This window comes from Macaca thibetana, chromosome 15 (assembly GCF_024542745.1).
Source record: "Macaca thibetana thibetana isolate TM-01 chromosome 15, ASM2454274v1, whole genome shotgun sequence".
Classification (NCBI taxonomy): Eukaryota; Metazoa; Chordata; class Mammalia; order Primates; family Cercopithecidae; genus Macaca; species Macaca thibetana.
The window spans coordinates 29,341,783-29,360,699 of record NC_065592.1 but is presented as its reverse complement, the minus strand read 5'-3'; the positions used below and the strand labels follow the sequence as shown (position 1 = coordinate 29,360,699).

Sequence of the window (18,917 nt, the reverse complement as noted above, 5' to 3'; positions counted from 1 at the left end):
AATGAAAAACAGACTTTAGGAGAACTATTTAAAGGCATTGCACAATTCTAGTGGGAGAGGTGTAATCAACTTCCTTGATTCCCAAGGGGGAAAATTCCTCATCCCAAACTAAGCAAAAGTTGAAAAAAATGAAATACATCTTTGGTTTGAATAAGTTTCACATGTCTTCGTAAAGGGCTATGAATTGTTTTCCCTTTTTAATATGAGATGTTTCCTTCCTGGAAATGTACCAAATATTATTTCTTAATTGTTCTTTTTGTTGTTGTTAAAATAAGCACTTTCTCTTTTCAGAAATATCTTGGCGGTTATCAGCTACTATTACTGGAAGTGTGAATTCTTGAAGTTATCACATTGTACTAACATTAGATTTTTCTTCAGCTGACCATGCAATTCTTTGACTGAAGTAAATAAAAATGCCAATCAGTTTGGAATTTGTAAAACACAAAAAAATCTCCACTCTTTCTAATATATCTTACCCATTAAATATCAATTCCTTAGATGACTATTTTAGTATTAATAACATATACTAGACAGTGACTTACACTTTACAAAATTTCTCCTCATACATGTCTTAGGTTAACTTTTAAAACTCCTGATAAATATTAGGAGCCTTTACTTCCTCGCACAATTCATCTTTAAAAGTTAACAAATCACTTTAAAGAGTTTTAGGGCAGTTGCATGAGCTGCATTTAGGCTGTGCACTCCACAACTTCAAGGGTGCCTGTTTATGTGAATAATAATGGCATTCCTTGGAGTTGTACAACACCAAGGCTCTCCTTTCTGCTACAAATAGGTAAGAAACCAAGCAAAAATCTGGGCCCGCATTCTCTTTTTGACTTAATGGATTTGATCTGAATAAGGAATCTGTTCCTGCAAAGAGTTGTGCTAAGATTTTCAACGTAGGAATACACTGCTCTAGAAGAGAACGTGTTTTCTCCATGTCGAACCAATGTTTTCAAAAATAAGACAAGGACCCAGGTGTGCCTATAGGGACTTTCTTTTTATGAGGCAGCCAAGATCCTTTCTATTTTCCTCAATGAATTAGATGAGGAGACTTTCAACTGCCCTGAATTCTATACATCCATACCTGTGTAGAATGCATTAGCAGCCTGTCATTCTCCCTGTGACTGGTCAGCTTATTTGGCTGGAGTACAGACTATTTGGACAAAGTTGTGCATTTGAACCCTGGTGTGGTGCCATGGCAGGAAATGGCACCCTAACTACAGGATGCCATATTGCAAATGTAAGCACATGCTCAGACTTGCCAGGAGATTAGTGATGAATCAGGACAAGTCTATCAAAAAACAAAACCCTCAAAGGACTGTGTACAAAAGAGGTTACATCAGCAAAGTAATTTTCATATGTTGGGGATCAATATATGTATATTCAGAAATACACACTCAAAAATACACACTTATATTCACACATCAAAACCGGCTGTGTAGAGAACATTTAAATGAATCCTTTGTTGTTGAAAACTCTGTATTCTTTATTGTCTTAAAGTGTTTACCATCTGGATGAGAAAGGTGACATCATCCTGATTTTTATAATTAAAATTTCATTGGCAAGTACTTTTAGGAGAAGCCCTCTGGAGATTTTTTAGAATTATCTTTAACCTTATTTTTCTTTTCTAAAATAGCTAATAACTCAGAATCATGTAAGAAGAGAAAAAAATTACTAAACAAGTTTGGTTTAACTACTCTTTTAATGTTTGACACTTAGGTTGATTCTAATTTTTTACAAACTTAAACAGCTTTTCTCTAAACATTTTGTTCCCTTAAATATTTGATCCATTTTTAAAAAATTTTCTTAGGCAAAAGAATATTAACTTTTTAAACCCACGAGTCTCTTGTTAAACTATTTTATATTCCCATTATCAGGATTGAAAGTACATGACTTATTGTACTCTTCATTTTCACTGGGTATTAACAGTTTTAAAAATTACCAATAGATAATTATTTAAATATGAAGGTCTGTGAACTTCAGTGCAACAGGGTTTCAACTTGAACCTAGAGTAGATCTATCCCTGGGATTCAGACTTGTGTAGGTCCAACAGAAGTTGATTTGCGTGAATAATTTGAGAGCCTTCTGGGAGAAAACTCCATCCGTGGCAGGGATAACATTTAAAAAGCTACAATTCAGAATGGCATGATTGTTGATCACTGAGATCAGACATCCTCTGCAGCAGGAAAGCAAGGTTCTGCATACCAACTTATCTGCCAGATGTTACCTTTATAGATGCTGGATTGTGGGATAGGCCAGTGGGCCTGCAAAGGATCAGATCAGCAAAGAGGCACTCAAGGGACTTGAACAATAGCAATTTACCAACCAGTACGTAAGTATTTCGGGATTTTAACAACTGTTACAACTTTATTGTTGCATACTTGCTGAATGTTAGCCTGTCCTAAGGAAAAAGAGAATTGGCATATGTCAGCCCTAATGACCCTTGATCTTAGCAGCTAGGAAGGAGAAAAGATTCTGAGTGTAGTTTGGTGTTTATTGTCAAACGTGTTTCCCTTTGGGTCCTATAAAGAGTGGTAACTTATGAGTAATATTCAGGCCATAGTTGGCTTTCATTTTTTTCTTTCTTTACTCTCTACTTCACATTCAATAAGAAATTAAGGTCTGTGGGGGTTTGGAAATATGGATTATATCAGTTGTTATCCATTTCCATTATTGGTACACTAATTTAAAAGCCTTTTTATTTTAGGCCTTGATTGTCTCTAACCTCCATACATACGTTGCCTTTTCTACTTTGCTTCACACTCAGTGATTTTCAGCCACAGGTGCCAAATTAATATTCCTATAACACTGCTTTTATCTTGCCACTTTCCTGCCCTAAGATCTTCAATAGCTTGCTATTGCCAGTTAACCAAAGGCCGTGTCTTCAGCCTGAAATTCAAGTCCCAGTACAATTTAGAATATAGTCCTTACTATTACTTGTCTTGCCTTGAATCCCACTTTATCCATAGAGTTTTCCTACCTTCCCACCCATGCAAGCTACCTCCAGTCCCCATCACAGGCTTATACTTTTCATTCTCTGCAAGTCTTCATTTCTAACTGTCCAAATCCTATCATTCAAACCAAGTTCAAGTCCTGTCACCCCCACAACTAATGGGAAACATTTTTGAATGCCTATAGCATTTTGTATATGATTTATGTCACATTATTTTTATTTTCATTCAATCATAAAATTCTAAAAAACATTCAGTTTACCCACAGGAAGAAAGAAAAAAAAAATGGAGAAACAAAAATCAGAGATAATAAACAGAAAACAAAAAATAAACTGGCAGACCTAAGCCCTAACATATCAATAATTACATCAAATATAAGTAGTCTAACTATACCAATTAAGTGATAGGGATTGGTAATAGGTTGAAAAACATGATCCAGCTCCATGCTATCTACAAGAAACTCACTTAAACATAATATAGGCAAGTTCAAAGTAAAATTATAGAAAAAGATACATTGTGCAAACGTTAATGAAAAGAAAGAAGGAATGTATGTTATATCAGATGAAGCAAGTTGAAGGGGAAATTTATAGTGCTAAATGCATAAATTAGAAAAGAAGAAGTCTTAAATTGATAATCTAAGTTCCCACCTAAAGAACCTTGAAAAAGAAGAGCAAAATAAACCCAAATTAAACAGAGGGAAGGAAATAATAAACATAAGAGCAGAAATCAATAAAATTGAAAACAGAAAAAAGAGAAAATTAATAGAATAATGATTCGAAAAGATAAAAAAATTGATCTAGGAAAACTGATACAGAGAAAAAGAGAGAAGACACAAATTACCAATATCAGGTAAGCAGACTCCATGGACATGGAAAAGATACTATATACTATGCACAGCTCTACTTACATATCTGACAACCCAAATGAGACAGACCAATTCATCAAAAATTATAAACTATGATAATTCATATAGTATTAAAAATGATTTGAATAGCCCTATAGTTAAGAAAGTTGAACTCATAATTTAAAAATGTCCAAAAAAATATCCAGGTCTAGATGATTTCAGTGGAAAACTCTACCAAACATTTGCCAAATATCTACCAAAAAAAATCAGCACCAATTCTACACAATTTCTTCCAAAAAACAGAAGAGGGAACATGTCCAAATTCATTTTATCTAGCTAGTGTTACCCTGATACCTAAGTGAGATGCAGAGTATAAATGAAAAAAAAACTGCAGAACAATATCTTATAAATATAGACACAAAAAATCTTAACAAAATATTAGCAAACGGAATTCAGCCATATGTAAAAAGAATTATACATCATGATTAAGTCAGGTTTACTGCAGGGAGGCAAGGCTGGTTCAATATTTGGAAATCAATCAATGTAATCATATTAACAATATTAACAGGCTAAAGAAGAAAATGCACAAGGTCATGACAATTGATGAAGAAAAATTTCTGCAAACAAAATTGTCAGCAATTTATGATAAAAACTCTCAGAAAAGTAGTAATAGAAGAGAATTTACTCAACTCAATGAAGAGAAACCTCAAAATCATACAATTGTTATTATTATTATTATTTAAGCAGGGTCTCACTCTGTCACTCAGGCTGGAGTGCAGTGGCACAATCATGGCTCACTGCAACCTTGACGTCCCAGGCCCAAGTGATCCTCTCACCTTCGCTGCCATAGCTAGGACTACCAGTGTGCACCACCATGCTTGACTAACTTTTGTACTTTTTGTAGAGATGGGGTTTTACCATGTTGCTCAGCCTGGTCTCAAACTCCTGGACCTAGGCAATCTGCCTGCCTCGGCTTCCCAAAGTGCTGGGACTTCAGGTGTGAGCCACAAATAGTATTATTCTTAATAATGAAAGTCTGAATGTTTTTCCCTTATGGTTGGAAATAAAGCAATTCTCTGTTAAAACAGTAGTGGAAGTTCAACCAGAACAGTAAGGGAAGAAAATGAAATAAAAGATATTCAGATTAGAAAGGAAGAAATAAAACTAAACCTATTTATAAGTGATGTGATTCTCCCTATAAGAAATTACAAGGACTCTACCAAAAGCAAAAAACCAAAACCCTCCTAGAACAGGGAAGTTAAGCAAGGTTACAGCATACAAGGGAAACAAACACAAATCAATTGTTTCTATGTACTAGCAGTGAACATGCGGGCACTGAAATTAAAAATATGTTTACAATTATTTAAAATTGCTCAAAAATAATAAAGCATTTAGGGAGAAATGTAACAATGTACAAATCTTATATACTATACAATGCTGAAAAGGAAATCAAATATCTAAATTAGTATATCATGTTTGTGGATTAGAAAGTTCAACATAGTAAAAATGTTAATTCTTCCATAATTAATATACAGATATAATAAAACTCCTAGGAAAATCCCAAGAAGATTTTTTAAAATGTAGACAATATTACTCTAAAATTTGTATAGGAAGGTAAAGAAGTTAAAATTAGCTAAGACAATTATCATAAAGAAGAATACAGTAGAAGGAATTAGTCTACTTGCTTTCAAGACTTATTATATAGCTATAATAATCAAGACTATGTGGTATTGACAGATCAACAGAAGACAAGAGCAATCCAGAAATAGAGCTAAACTAATGTACCTGGCTGATTTTTTTTTTTTACTTTTTTAAAAAATTATACTTTAAGTTCTGGGATACATGTGCAGAATGTGCAGGTTTGTTACATAAGTATACATGTGCCATGATGGTTTGCTGCACCCATCAACCTGTCATCTACACCTGGCTGATTTTTAACCAAAGTGCAAAAACAATTTAATAGAGGAAAGATAGTCTTTTCAAGAAATGGTTTTGAAACAATCAGACATCTATAAGTACAATAATTAACCTTAACCTAAGTCTCAAACCTTATACAAAAATTAAGTCAAAATATCATGGATTTAAGTATAAAATATAAAACTATAAAACTTTTAGAAACAAACATAGGAGAAAATCTTCAGGAACCAATAATAGCCAAAGAGTTCTTAGACTTCACACCAAAAGCACAATTCATAGAAATAAAATTGATAAATGTACTTCAAACTTAAAAATGTTTGCTCCGTAAAAGCCTCTCATAGAAGAACTAAAAGTCAACCCACAGAATGGAAGAAAATATTTTCAACCTACATATCTGACACAGGACTAGTATACAGACTATATAAAGAACTCTCATAACTTAAAAGTAGAAAAACAAAAACAACAATTAGACAATGAACAAAAGACATGAGGAGACAGTTCACTGAAGAAAAGATATAGATGGCAAATAAACATATAAAAAGATTTTAACATCATTAGTCACTGGAGACATGCAATTTAAAACCAAAATGTGTCATCACAACCACCTATCAGAATAGCTAAAATAAAAAATAGTGACAACACCAGGTGCTGTCAAGGAGGCAGAGAAACTGGATCACTCATACACTTCTGATGGACACTTCTGATGGAAATGTATAGTAGTTCAGCCACTCTGGAACACATTTCGGCAGGTTCTTAAACAAAAATATGCAACTACTGTGCAATCCCACAATTACATTCCTGGGCATTTAGCCCAGTGAATTAAAGACTTATGTTCACATTAAAACCTATACACGAATGTTTATAGCAGCTTTATTCATAAAAGCCAAAACCTGGAAACAATCCAGATGTCCTTCAACAGGCAAATGGTTAAACTGTGGTACATTTATACTTTGAAATACTACTCAGCAATAAAAAGAAATGAATTATTGGTACACACAACCATCTGGGAAAATCTCTAGAGAATTATGCCATGAGAAAAAAGCCAGGCTCAAAATGTCACATTCTGCATGGCTCCATTTATATAACATTCGTGAAACGACACAATTATAGAAATAGAGAATACATTAGTGGTTGCAATAGGTTAAAAGTGGCTATAGGTTGGCAGGAAGTGACTGTGGCTCTAAAAGAGCAACAAAAGGATTCTTGTGGTGGTAGAAATGTTCTGTATTGTAACCATATCAATATCAATATTCTGTTTGAGATACTGTACTATATTATCTCAAGATGTTACCGTTGGTGAAAAGGATATAGAGGGTATCCTTTAAAGCAGGAAAGGATATACAGGATCTCTGTATATTACATCTTAAAATTGCATGTGACTCTATAATTATTTCAAAAGAAAAAATGTAATGAAAAAAACATTTTTTAAAAGCAGAAGACAGGGAAGGAAAATTTCAAGTTACATCCAGAAATATTCAAAGTAGAGAAACTGTATTTTTAAAGGATTTTATTTTTTCTTTAATGATTGATTCCTAAAAATTATTGAGGTGAATAGTATGAATATTTAATATTTTGATAAAAATGTAAAAATTGTGCTCCATAAAGGATTCACTAATTTATACTTCCATCATCATTGTATGAAACTTCCTATTTACCTACAGCCTTAATTAGAGGAAAGTATCAATTAATGTTTGCCAATATTATGGCTCAGAAATATTTTCATTTTAATTTGTATTTGTCCATTATTAGTGAGATTGTGCATATTTACTTATGTTTATTGCCCATTGGTAATTTTCTTATGTGAATTTCACAAAAAAATTTTTTTTCAATAGCTTTAGGGGTACAAGTGAGTTTTTGTTCCATGGATGAATTGTATTAAGTCTAGGGTTTTAGTGTACACATCACTAAAATAGTGTATATCATACACGATTATAAAAAACTACTAGGCATTTTTTTATCCCTCACTTCCCTCCCACTCTCCCCACTTCTGACTCTTCAATGTCCATTATACCACACTGTATGCTTTTGCATACCCACAGTTTAGCTCCCGCTTATAAGTGAGAACATGTGGTATTTGGTTTTCCATTCCTGAGTTACTTCACTTAGGATAATGGTCTCCAGTTTCATCAAAGTTGCTGCAAAAGACATTATTTCATTCATTTTATGGCTGAATAGTATTCCGTGGTGTGTGTGGGGTGTGTGTGTGTGTGTGTATACATTTTCCATGGTGTGTGTGTGTGTATGTGTGTGTATATATATATACACATACATATATATATTTTCTTTAGCCACTCATCAATTGATGGGCACTTAGGTTGATTCTGTATCTTTGCAATTGTGAATTATGCTGTAATAAACATACACATTTATCTTCTTTATGTAATGGCTTCCTTTCCTTTGTGTAGATACCCAGTAGTGGCACTGAATGGTAGATCCACTTTTAGCTTTTTGAGAAATCTCCATACTGTTTTCCATAGGGTTTTACTACTTCACATTTCCACTGGCAGCATATAAGTATTCCTTTTCACCATATCCATGACAACATCTTTTGTGTTTTGACTTTTTAATAATGGCCATTCTGGCTGGAGTAAACTGGTATCTCATTGTGGTTTTCATCTGTATTTCCCTCATAATTAGTGATTTTGAGCATTTTTCATATGTTTGTTGGCCATTTGTATATCTTCCTTGAGAAATATCTAAGTTGATTGTCTACTTTTTAATGAGATTATTTGTTTGTTTGTTTTCCTTGCTGATTTGTTTGAATTCCTTGTGCATTCTGGATATTAGTCCTTTGTCAGGTCCATAGTTTGCAAATATTTTCTCCCATTCTGTAGGTTGTTTACTGTGATTATTATTATAATTATTATGGCTATACAGAAGCTTAAAAATCAACTTATTAAATTAAATGTATTAATTTTTAAATTAAAATTTAAATTACATTTATTAATTTTAAAAATTAATTTTAATTTTTAATTTATTAATTTTCATTTTTGTTGCATCTGCTTTTGGAGTCTTAGTCATAAATTCTTTGCATAGGTCAATGTTCAGGAGAGTTTTTCCTAGGTTTAACTGTAGAATTTTCAGGGTTTTAGATCTTATATTTAAGTCTTTAATCCATTTTGAGTTAATATTTTTACATGGTGAGAGACAGGGATCCAATTTCATTCTTCTACATGTGGCTATCCAATTTTCCCAGCACCAGTTATTGAATAAGGTGTCCTTTCCCCAGTGTGTATATTTTTGTCTGCTTTGTTGAACATCAGTTGGTTGTATTTAGCTTTATTCCTGGGTTCTCTATTCTGTTACATTGGTCTATATATATACTTTTATATCAGTACCATGCTGTTTTGGTTACTATAGCTTTGTAGTATAATTTGAAGTTAAGTAATGTGATGCCTCTATATTTGTTCTTTTTGCTTTGGCTCTTTGGGCTCTTGTTTGGTTCTGTATGAATTTTAAGATTTTTTTTATTCTGTGAAAAATGACATTGTTATTTTGATAGGAATTGCATTGAATCTGTACATTACATTGAGCAGTATGGTCATTTTTCTTATGTTGATTCTTCCAATTAATAGGCATGGGATGTTTTTCCATTTGTTTGTGTCATCTATGGTTTCTTTTATCAATGTTTTGTAGTTATCCTTGTAGAGATGGTTCACCTACTTGGTTAAGTATATTCCTAGGTTTGTTTTTTTGTTACTATTGTAAAAGAGATTGAGTTATTGATTTGATTTTCAGCTTGATTGTTGTTGGTGGTATATAGCAGTGCTATTGATTTGTGTATATTGATTTTTGTAATCTGAGACTTTACTAAATTCATTGATCAAATCTAGGATGCTTTTGGAGGAGTCTTTAGTGTTTTTAGGTATAAAATCATATCATCAGCAGAGTTAGTTTGACTTCCACTTTTTCAGTTTAGATGCTCTTTAGTTCTTCTTTCTGATGGCTCTGGCAAGGACTTCCAGTACTATGCTGAATAAAGTGTTGAAAGTGGGCATCTTTGTCCTGCTCCAGTTCTTAAGGGGAAGGTTTTAAACTTTTTCCCACCTAGTATGACATTGGCTGCAAGTTTGTCATACTTGGCTTTTATATTTTGAGGTATGTTCCTTCTATGCCTAGTTTGCTGAGGGTTATTATTATAAAGAGTTGCTAGATTTTTATCAAATGCTTTTTCTCCATCTATTGAGATGATCACGTGGTTTTTGTTTTTAATTTTGTATATGTACTGAATCACATTTATTGAATTATGTATGTTGAACCATCCCCACATCCCTGGGATGAAACCCACTTGATTAAAGTGAATTATCTTTTTGATGTGCAGTTGGCTTTGATTTACTGGTATTTTGGTAAGGATTTTTGCATCTATGTTCATCAGAGATATTGGTCTGTAAGAAACTACATTTTGGAAATTGGTATATCCTGGTCACTACAGAGACATGCTTGGTTGGACTTTAGGGATATGTCTTCATGATTACCCATTGCTTTATGGCCACTTTGATAGATGGAATAGAATATGATGAAAAGTATACATAATTATTATAATAACTGGAAAGAGCAATTCCTCCTGCATAAATTCATAAATTGGTATTCGTATTCATACATCAGTTTTTTGTTTTTATTTCTTTTTTGTTTTGTTTTGAGACAGGGTCTTGCTCTGTTGCTCAGGTTGGAGTGCAGTGATATGATCTTGGCTTGATATAACCTCCACCTCCTGGGTTCAAGTGATTCTCCTGCCTCAGCCACCCATGTAGCTGGGCCCACAGAGGCACACCACCATGACCAGCTAATTTTTGTATTTTTTGTAGAGATGGGGTCTCACCATGTTTCCCAGGCTGGTCTCAAACTCCTAGGCTCAAGCAATTCTCAGACCTCAGCCTCCCAAACAGCTGAGATTACAGGCGTGAGCCACCATGCCCAGCCCTTATTAATATATCAGTATCAATAAAATTTTACAGCTTTTTACAGCTTCTCATGAAGGTCACACAATTTTCTTTCAAATTATTCTTAGAAAATATATTTTTTTCTTGTTAGTATAAATGAAATTTTATCACATTTTAAATAGTGTAACGTTTCTCCATAACAAATTTTATTGATTTTAAATTATCTTGCCACCTTGCAAATCTATTCTATTAATGTTAGCATTTTTCAGTTGATTCCTTTGGATTTTCCAAGTGAACAATGATATGGCATGCAAATCATAAAGCAACTTTCTTTGTTTTGAATATTAAATTATAGAATAGAGTAACCTTGCTTTATTAGTATTTATGATTTTGTCTTAAATATTTCATATATAATGTGATTTGATTTTTTTATAACTTGTTCTATAGTTCATGATTTACTTTCATTTAACTGCTTCCATATTTTGACAATATTTGTAAACCTCAGGTTTTATTGGAAAACATTATGCCACTGATATGGTTTGGCTGTGTTCCCACCCAAATCTCATCTTGAATTGTAGTTCCCATAATCCCTACATGTCATGGGAGGGGCCCGGTGGAAGGTAATTTAATCCTGGGGGCAGTTACCCTCATGCTGTTCTCATGACAGTGAGGGAGTTCACATGAGATCTGATGGTTTTATAAGAGGAATTCCCTGCTTTTGCTCAGCACTTGTCCTTGCTGCCACTACATGAAGAAGGATGTGTTTGTTTCCCCTTCTGCCATGATTGTAAGTTTCCTGAGGCCTCCCAACCCCTGCAGAACGGTGAGTCAATTAAACCTTTTTCCTTTGTAAATTACCCAGTCTCAGGTATATCATTATTAGCAGTGTCAGAACAGACTAATAAAGCCACCTATGGCAGTGATGGTTTGATTTATGCATTTGTTAAATAACTTGTTTAAATAGTAAAAATCCACAGTACCCTGAATGCTGTGTCTTGCATTGTTCATGAATTAAAACACTACCCCAAACCATCAATATATGCAAATAGCTTTAGACACACACGTGCACTACTGTGGTTTTAGAAATAAATTTGGAAACAATCTTAGTAACCAGATAACGTAAAAGAGATAAACGTGTGATTAGCCACTTCCTATTGTTGAACTCAGCCTTCCAGATGGCTTACTTTGATAAGCAGCCAGTGCTTCCCAGGGTCAGTAGACTTGTTCACCTTCACTTCTCCAAAAAAGGAATGGAAAATTCCCAGGAAGTTGGGAGCCAAGCAGAGTTCCCATATGCTGTGTTCTAGTATCTAAACATGCAGCTCACTTTATTTATTTACTCCTTCATTCATTCACCGAAAATTTATTAATGCTTACTCCAAGTTCATATGTTGTTTAGCAGAGGCTATAAAAAATAAAGGAGGCATAATCTTGCCCCAAAGGAATTCATAGAATATTAAAGAAAACCTACCAAACATTATAATACTGTATGGTAAGTGGGAACAGAGAGAAAATATTTATGACCCCAAATTTCACGTCTAGCTGTGTCAGGGCCATAAATCTAAGGGAGAAGGGATGAGAGGAAAGGTGTCACAGAAGTGAGTTTGTTGAAAATCGTGGAGGACTAGTAAGAAATGGACACACAAGGCATGGGGTATTCTAGGCAAAGGGAACAAAACTGCACAAGCATGGATCCATGAAAGGGCTTGAAGTGACTGAGGAGCCACTAGCAGCTTGGGGTATCTGGAACATAAGATGCTGCAATGATCATACCCAGGAGATCATTCAACCCTTGTAAAATCACAGAATTTGATATTTCTTCTAAAAGTTTTTTAAAAGAACTGTAATTCCAGTAGTGTTTTTCGAATCATATTTTAATGAACTAATCCAATCTGTTACTATAGAACAGGGCTGGGTTTTTTTGGTTTGTTTGTTTATTGTTTTGTTTTGTTTTGTTTTTTGAGATGGAGTCTCACTCTGTCACCCAGGCTGGAGTGCAGTGGCGCCATCTCGGCTCACTGCAAGCTCCGCCTCCCAGGTTCAAACCATTCTCTCGTCTCAGCCTCCCGAGTAGCTGGGACTACAGGCGACTGCCACCATGCCTGGCTAATTTTGTTTTTGCATTTTTAGTAGATATGGGGTTTCACTGTGTTAGCCAGGATGGTCGCGATCTCCTGACCTCATGATCCACCTGCCTCGGCCTCCCAAAGTGCTGGGATTACAGGTGTAAGCCACTGCGCCTGGCCAGAACAGGGTTTCTTAACCCAGTATTATTGATGTTTGTAGCTTATCCGGACAGTGTGGGGCATTGTAGGATGTCTAGCAGCATCCCTGGCTGCTATCCACCGGATAATAGTAGCTCTTTTCAGCTATGACATCAAAAATTTCCTCCAGACATTGCCAAATGTCCCCTGGGGAGGGGGAAAAATTGTTTCCTGTAGAGCAACAGTCCCCACCCTCTTTGGTACCAGGGGCTGGTTTCACGGAAGATAATTTTTCCACTGACTAGGGTACAGGATGGTTTCAGAATGAAACTGTTCCACTTCAGATCATTTGGCATTAGATTCTTATAAGAAGCATGCAAACTAGATGTCTCACACGTGCAGTTCACAATAGGGTTCACTCTCCTATGAGAATCTAATGCTGCCACTGATCCGACAGGAGGCAGAGCTCAGGCGGTAAGGTTTACTCACCTGCCGCTCACCTCCTGCTATGCAGCCCTGTTCCTAACAGGTCACAGATCAGTACCAGTCCATGGCCCAGAGGTTGGGAACTCCTGCTGTAGAGAACTACCACTGATGGAGCACAGTAATTTATGCCAATCAGCACTTACTCTATGCCTGGCAATTTAGCAAGCTTTTATTCACATCTTATTTAATGTTCCTCATGAGCCTACTATTAATAATAATACTAATAGTAATAATACTATTAATAATAGTAGGCTCATGAGGAACACTATATAGACTAGGAAACTCATGTCATAGAGATCAAAAACTTCCCAGAAAAATACAGTAGGTGACAGAATCAGGATTCATGCCATTAACTGGTATCAATAACTATATATGATATGAGCACACAGTTGCATAATGACTGAATCATTCACAAACCACATGAAAGGGAATTGAACATCCTTGAATTTTAGTATCCTCAAACCAATCTATTGTGGATACCTGGGGTTACTCTCTCTCTCTCTCTCTCTCTCTCTCTGTGTGTGTATGTGTATGTGTGTGTGTGTGTCTGTGTGTGTATTTTGGCACCACCAGCACTTAGCACACTATAAGGCACACCATGTTTTCAATGAGTTCGGAATGATGGGCAATTTGAACAAGCATAGCCTGATTTCCTCTAGCTTGGGCTATCATTTTCAAATCGCTAACACTGCCTATCATCCAAACTTGGCTAATCATGTAACATTTAGTGAACAACAACCCCATGCAGGCCCTGTGGAACCAAACACTGGGAATACTAAACTACAATTTAGAAGCAACTGTTTATTTAAAATATAACCTGGAAATAGCAGCAAAATACTTCCGGATCATTTCTTTGATGGATAATGACTGAGCAATGAGTGCTATGGATGAATTGCAAGTAACAGCATGAACTCTGGGGTCAGAGATCTGGGTCTGCAGGCTAACTCTTCCACTTTTTTAAACTTTTACTTTAGATTCAGGGGTACATGTGCAAGTTTGTTATATAGGTAAATTCATGTCATGGGGGTTTATTATACAAATTATTTCATCACCCAGGTACTGAGCCTAGTACCCAATAGTTATTTTTTCTGATCCTCTCCTTCCCCCTACCCTCCACCCTCAAGTAGGCCCCAGTATCTATTGTTTCCTTCTTTGTCTTCATGACTTCTCATCATTTAGCTCCCACTTATAAGTAAGAACATGTGGCGTTTGCTTTTCTGTTCCTGCATTAGTTTGCTCAGGATAATGGCTTCCAACTCCACCTATGTTCCTGCAAAGGACATGATCTCATTCCTTTTATGGCTGCATAGTATTCCATGGTGTACATGCACCACATTTTCTTTATCCAATCTGTCATTGATGGGCATTTAGGTTAACTCCACGTTGTTGTTATTTTGAATAGTGCTGCAATAAACATTTGCATGCATGTGTCTTTATGGTAGACTGATTTATATTCCATTGGGTATGTACCCAGTAACAGGATTGCTGGGTCCAGTGGTAGTTCTATTTTTAGCTCTTTGAGGAATCATCACACTGCTTTCCACAATGGTTGAACTAATTTACATTCCCACCCCCAGTGTGTAAGTGTTCCCTTTTCTCAGTAATCTCATCAGTATCTGTTGTTTTTGACTTTTTAATAATAGCTATTCTGACTGTTATGAGGTAATATCTCATTGTGGTTCTGATTTGCATTTCACTAATGATCTGTGGTATTCAGCATTTTTTCATATGCTCATTGGCTGCATGTATGCCTTTGAAAAGTGTCTGTTCATGTCTTTTGCCCATGTTTTAATGGGGTTGCTTTTTTTCTTGTAAATGTATTTGTAAAAGTTCCTTATAGGTGCTGGATATTAGGCCTTTGTCACATGCAGCATTTGCAAATATTTTCTCCCATCCTGTAGGCTGTCTATTTACTCTGTTGATAGTTTCCTTTGCTGTGCAGAAGCTCTTAAGTTTTATTAGATTCCATTTGACAGTTTTTGCTTTTGTTGAAATTGCTTTTGGTGTCTTTGTCATGAAACCCTTGCCCATTCCTATGTCTGGAATGGTATTGCTTAGGTTGTCTTCCAGGGTTTTTACAGTTTTGGGTTTTACATTTAAGTCTTTAATCTTTCTTGAGTTGAATTTTGTATATAGTGTAAGAAAGGGGTTCAGTTTCAGTCTTCTGCATATGGCTAGAAAATTATCCCAGCATAATTTATTGAGAAGGAAGTCCTTTCCCCATATCTTGTTTTTGTTCATTTTGTCAAAGATCAGATTGTTGTGGGTGTGTGACCTTATTTCTGGGCTCTTTATTCTGTTCCATTGGTCTATGTGTTTGCTTTTGTACCAGTACTATGCTATTTTGGTTACTGTAGCCTCATAGTATAGTTTCAAGTTGGGTAACATGATGCCTCCACCTTTTTTCTTTTTTCTTAGGATTGTCTTTGCTATTCTGGATCCTTTTTGGTTCCGTATGAATTTAAAATTGTATTTTCTAGTTCTGTGAAGAATGTTATTGGTAGTTTGATAGGAAAAGGATTGAATCTGTAAATTGCTTCGGGAGGTATGGCCATAGTAATAATACTGATTCTTCCTATCTATGAGCATGTAATGTTTTCCTATTTGTTTGTGTCATCTCTGATTTCTTTGAGCAGTGTGTTGTCATTCTCATTGTAGAGATCTTTCACCTCCCTGGTTAGCCGTATTCCTAGGTATTTTATTCTTTTTGTGGCAATTGTGAAATTACATTCCTGATTTTTGTACATTGATTTTGTATTCTGAAACTTTGCTGGAGTTGTTTATCAGCTGAATGAGTTTTTGGGCAGAGACTATAGGATTTTCTAGATATAGAATCATGACATCTGCAAATAGAGATAGTTTGACTTCCTCTCTTCCTATTTGGATGCTCTTTATTTCTTTCTGTTGCCTGAATGCTCTGGTCAGGACTTCCAATACTATGTTTAATAGGAGTGGTGAGAGAAAGCATCCTTGTCTTAAGCCAGTTTTCAAGTATTTTCCCCATTCAGTATGATGCTGGCTGTGGATATATCATAGATGGCTCTTATTACTTTGAGGTATGCTTCTTCAATACCAAGTTCATTAAGAGTTTTTAACATGAAGGAATGTTGAATTTCATCAAAAGCCTTTTCTGCATCTATTGAGATAATCATGTGGTTTTTGTCTTTAATTCTGTTTATGTGATGAGTAACATTTATTGATTTGCTTTTGTTGAACCAAACTTGCATCCCAGGGATGAAGCCTACTTGGTCACAGTGAATTCTACCTCTTTATAGTTGAATGACATTAGAAAAACTACTTAAATTATTCAAAACTGTTTCCTCTTCTGCAAATGAGAAATGCATGTAAGGCAAAGACTTCGCAAGTGGCATGTGAATGTTACATGCATCATTTTAAAAGAACCAATTTCCAGAACCTCAACATATATATATAACTAAATTAGTATGCTGGAGAAAGTATCTATGACACCTTTTCACAATTGCCTGTCTTTCATTTTTCAAAATAAATGTGTACTTCTCACCCCTTCAAATCTTACTAGATTACATTGCCCCGAGGTGAAAAATCTTCATCATGATTCAAAATCTTGACATTTGGAAACCCTTCTTTAATCAAGAAATAATAAGCAGGGTCTTTCTTTAAGAAGCTTTTCTTAACTACAGGCACTGTTTTACAGCATATCTCCAGAACTTATTCATCTTGCATGACTAAAACTAACAGATAGTCATTTAACAAGTCCTAGTAAAGTATTTTTGGAGGGCATCCCAGAAATTGAGAAAGTGAATGATTGTAATGATTGTGTAACAACTCCTTGTGCATGTCCAAATGTTTCAAATACTTCAATTTCAATAAAGATGTAAAGGACCTAAGGGACTTGTAAGCTAATAAATCATTTACGATACTTTTTTGACGATAGATAACTGATGTTATTTTTGGCATGCAATGCAGGAGGAACTCCAAGAATTGAGTGACATCAATTTAATACAACTTATTCAAGTCCCATGTACATACTCATATGAAGAAGGTTTTCAGCACTAAAATCCATAAAAGTGAAAAAAGGAAACAAAATTGATGTTGTATGCTCTCTTAACCTAACAATGAATAATACAAATCCATGGATATATGAACTAATTAACAATGCATCTTATTAAGAGATGAATTTTCAACAGTATTTTTATGTGTAAGAAAGCATCAAAATGTATAACATGCATGACAAATTATAGACAAATAGCAATTGTGATAATAACTCAGTCTAGTAGCAACTTTGGTCACAGAACATTTAAAAATTAATTTCAATTTTTATCCACAATTTTTTTAGTGGAAAAGTACAATTCTGTGATCAACAGAAGGCTTTGGAAAAAAATATATTGCATTAGAATAGAATCATGTAGTGGAAGCAGAATAGAAGAGGACTAAAATAAGAAGCCACCAAAATTTCTGTAATGAAAAAGGTGCTTGTTAACAAATGCGATAATATTTAGATTTTAGTGGGTATATTTGAAACTGATACAATGATTTTATTTTAAAATGTCAATACAGTATTATGAATTATCATCTTTTAAAGTCTTGACAAAACAATTTAGATAGCCATTTAAAAATCAACGAGGGATTCGTAAATTTTCCTTTTTTTTTTTTTTTAGGGGTTAAATGAGCAACAGTGTTTGAAGATCATGATTCAGTTAGTAGATGTTAAATGTTTTCCCTTTGTTCACATATCATTTGTATTGGAGAGAGTATCTTATAATAGGGCTAGGGAAAGGAAGAAAAGAAAGATAAGATCTTATAACAATAAGCAGATATTGATCACAATCCTTATCTTGAGAATTATTGGCTACTGTCTACATTTTTTGAGTGTTTCTAAGGAACACAACACACTGACTTTGGGGGTTTGTGATGCTTCACACCAATAGTCTAATTTTATGTGTGTTACAATCATGATAGACTGGAAAATGCACTATCAGGGCTGAATACCTATCTCATTCAAAAGAAAATGGAACAAACTAGCCTAATTTAGGCAACAGTTACAAATTCTCCAGCTTAAGTTGATGGAACCAGTGTCAACATGCTAGCAATATTCCTTCATAAAAAGCAAATGGGAATACATTGTACAAATTCCTTATACCTTACAAATCCATTATTACGTACCACTGAGGATATTTTGGGGGGAAAATCAGCCAAACTCTGCTTACAGAATAAGATTTCCAAATGTTTTGGTTTTCATTCAAGAATTTCTAGAGCTCATTGTCCTCTCTCTTTCCAAATAAATGATATAATATTTACACAGGAAAATGTGTGTATGTGTGCAGGGTAGGGGTGGGGATTTGTGTGCATATATTTACATGTATAATAAGATACTCCCAAATAAATATTCCAGTGTTTCTATTTCGAAAGTGTTTCCTCCTTGTATGAAAATAACATAGCTGGAGCTTTGGCTCAAGTTATCTGGCCCTCAGCCTTGGCCTCTATCCAGCTATAATGTTCAATCTGCCAATCATGCCTAACTCATTGAAATATAGTCAATCTCTGCAAAAAAGCACTGTCCTCAAGATGCCTGTTGTCTCTATACTTTGTGTCTCTCAAATTCCTCCAGGGGAAATTCAGAAATCCAAGCAACTGCTTGGATTTACAAGAGTTC

The 18,917-nt window shown here is 34.8% G+C and overlaps 1 protein-coding gene across 1 annotated transcript in view; it reads right to left on the bottom strand.

Annotated features, from left to right (window-relative positions):
• SVEP1 (sushi, von Willebrand factor type A, EGF and pentraxin domain containing 1) overlaps nt 1-18,917 on the bottom strand; it is a 225,919-nt gene that overhangs the window by 166,446 nt on the left and 40,556 nt on the right. The gene's annotated exons all lie outside the window — the stretch shown is intronic.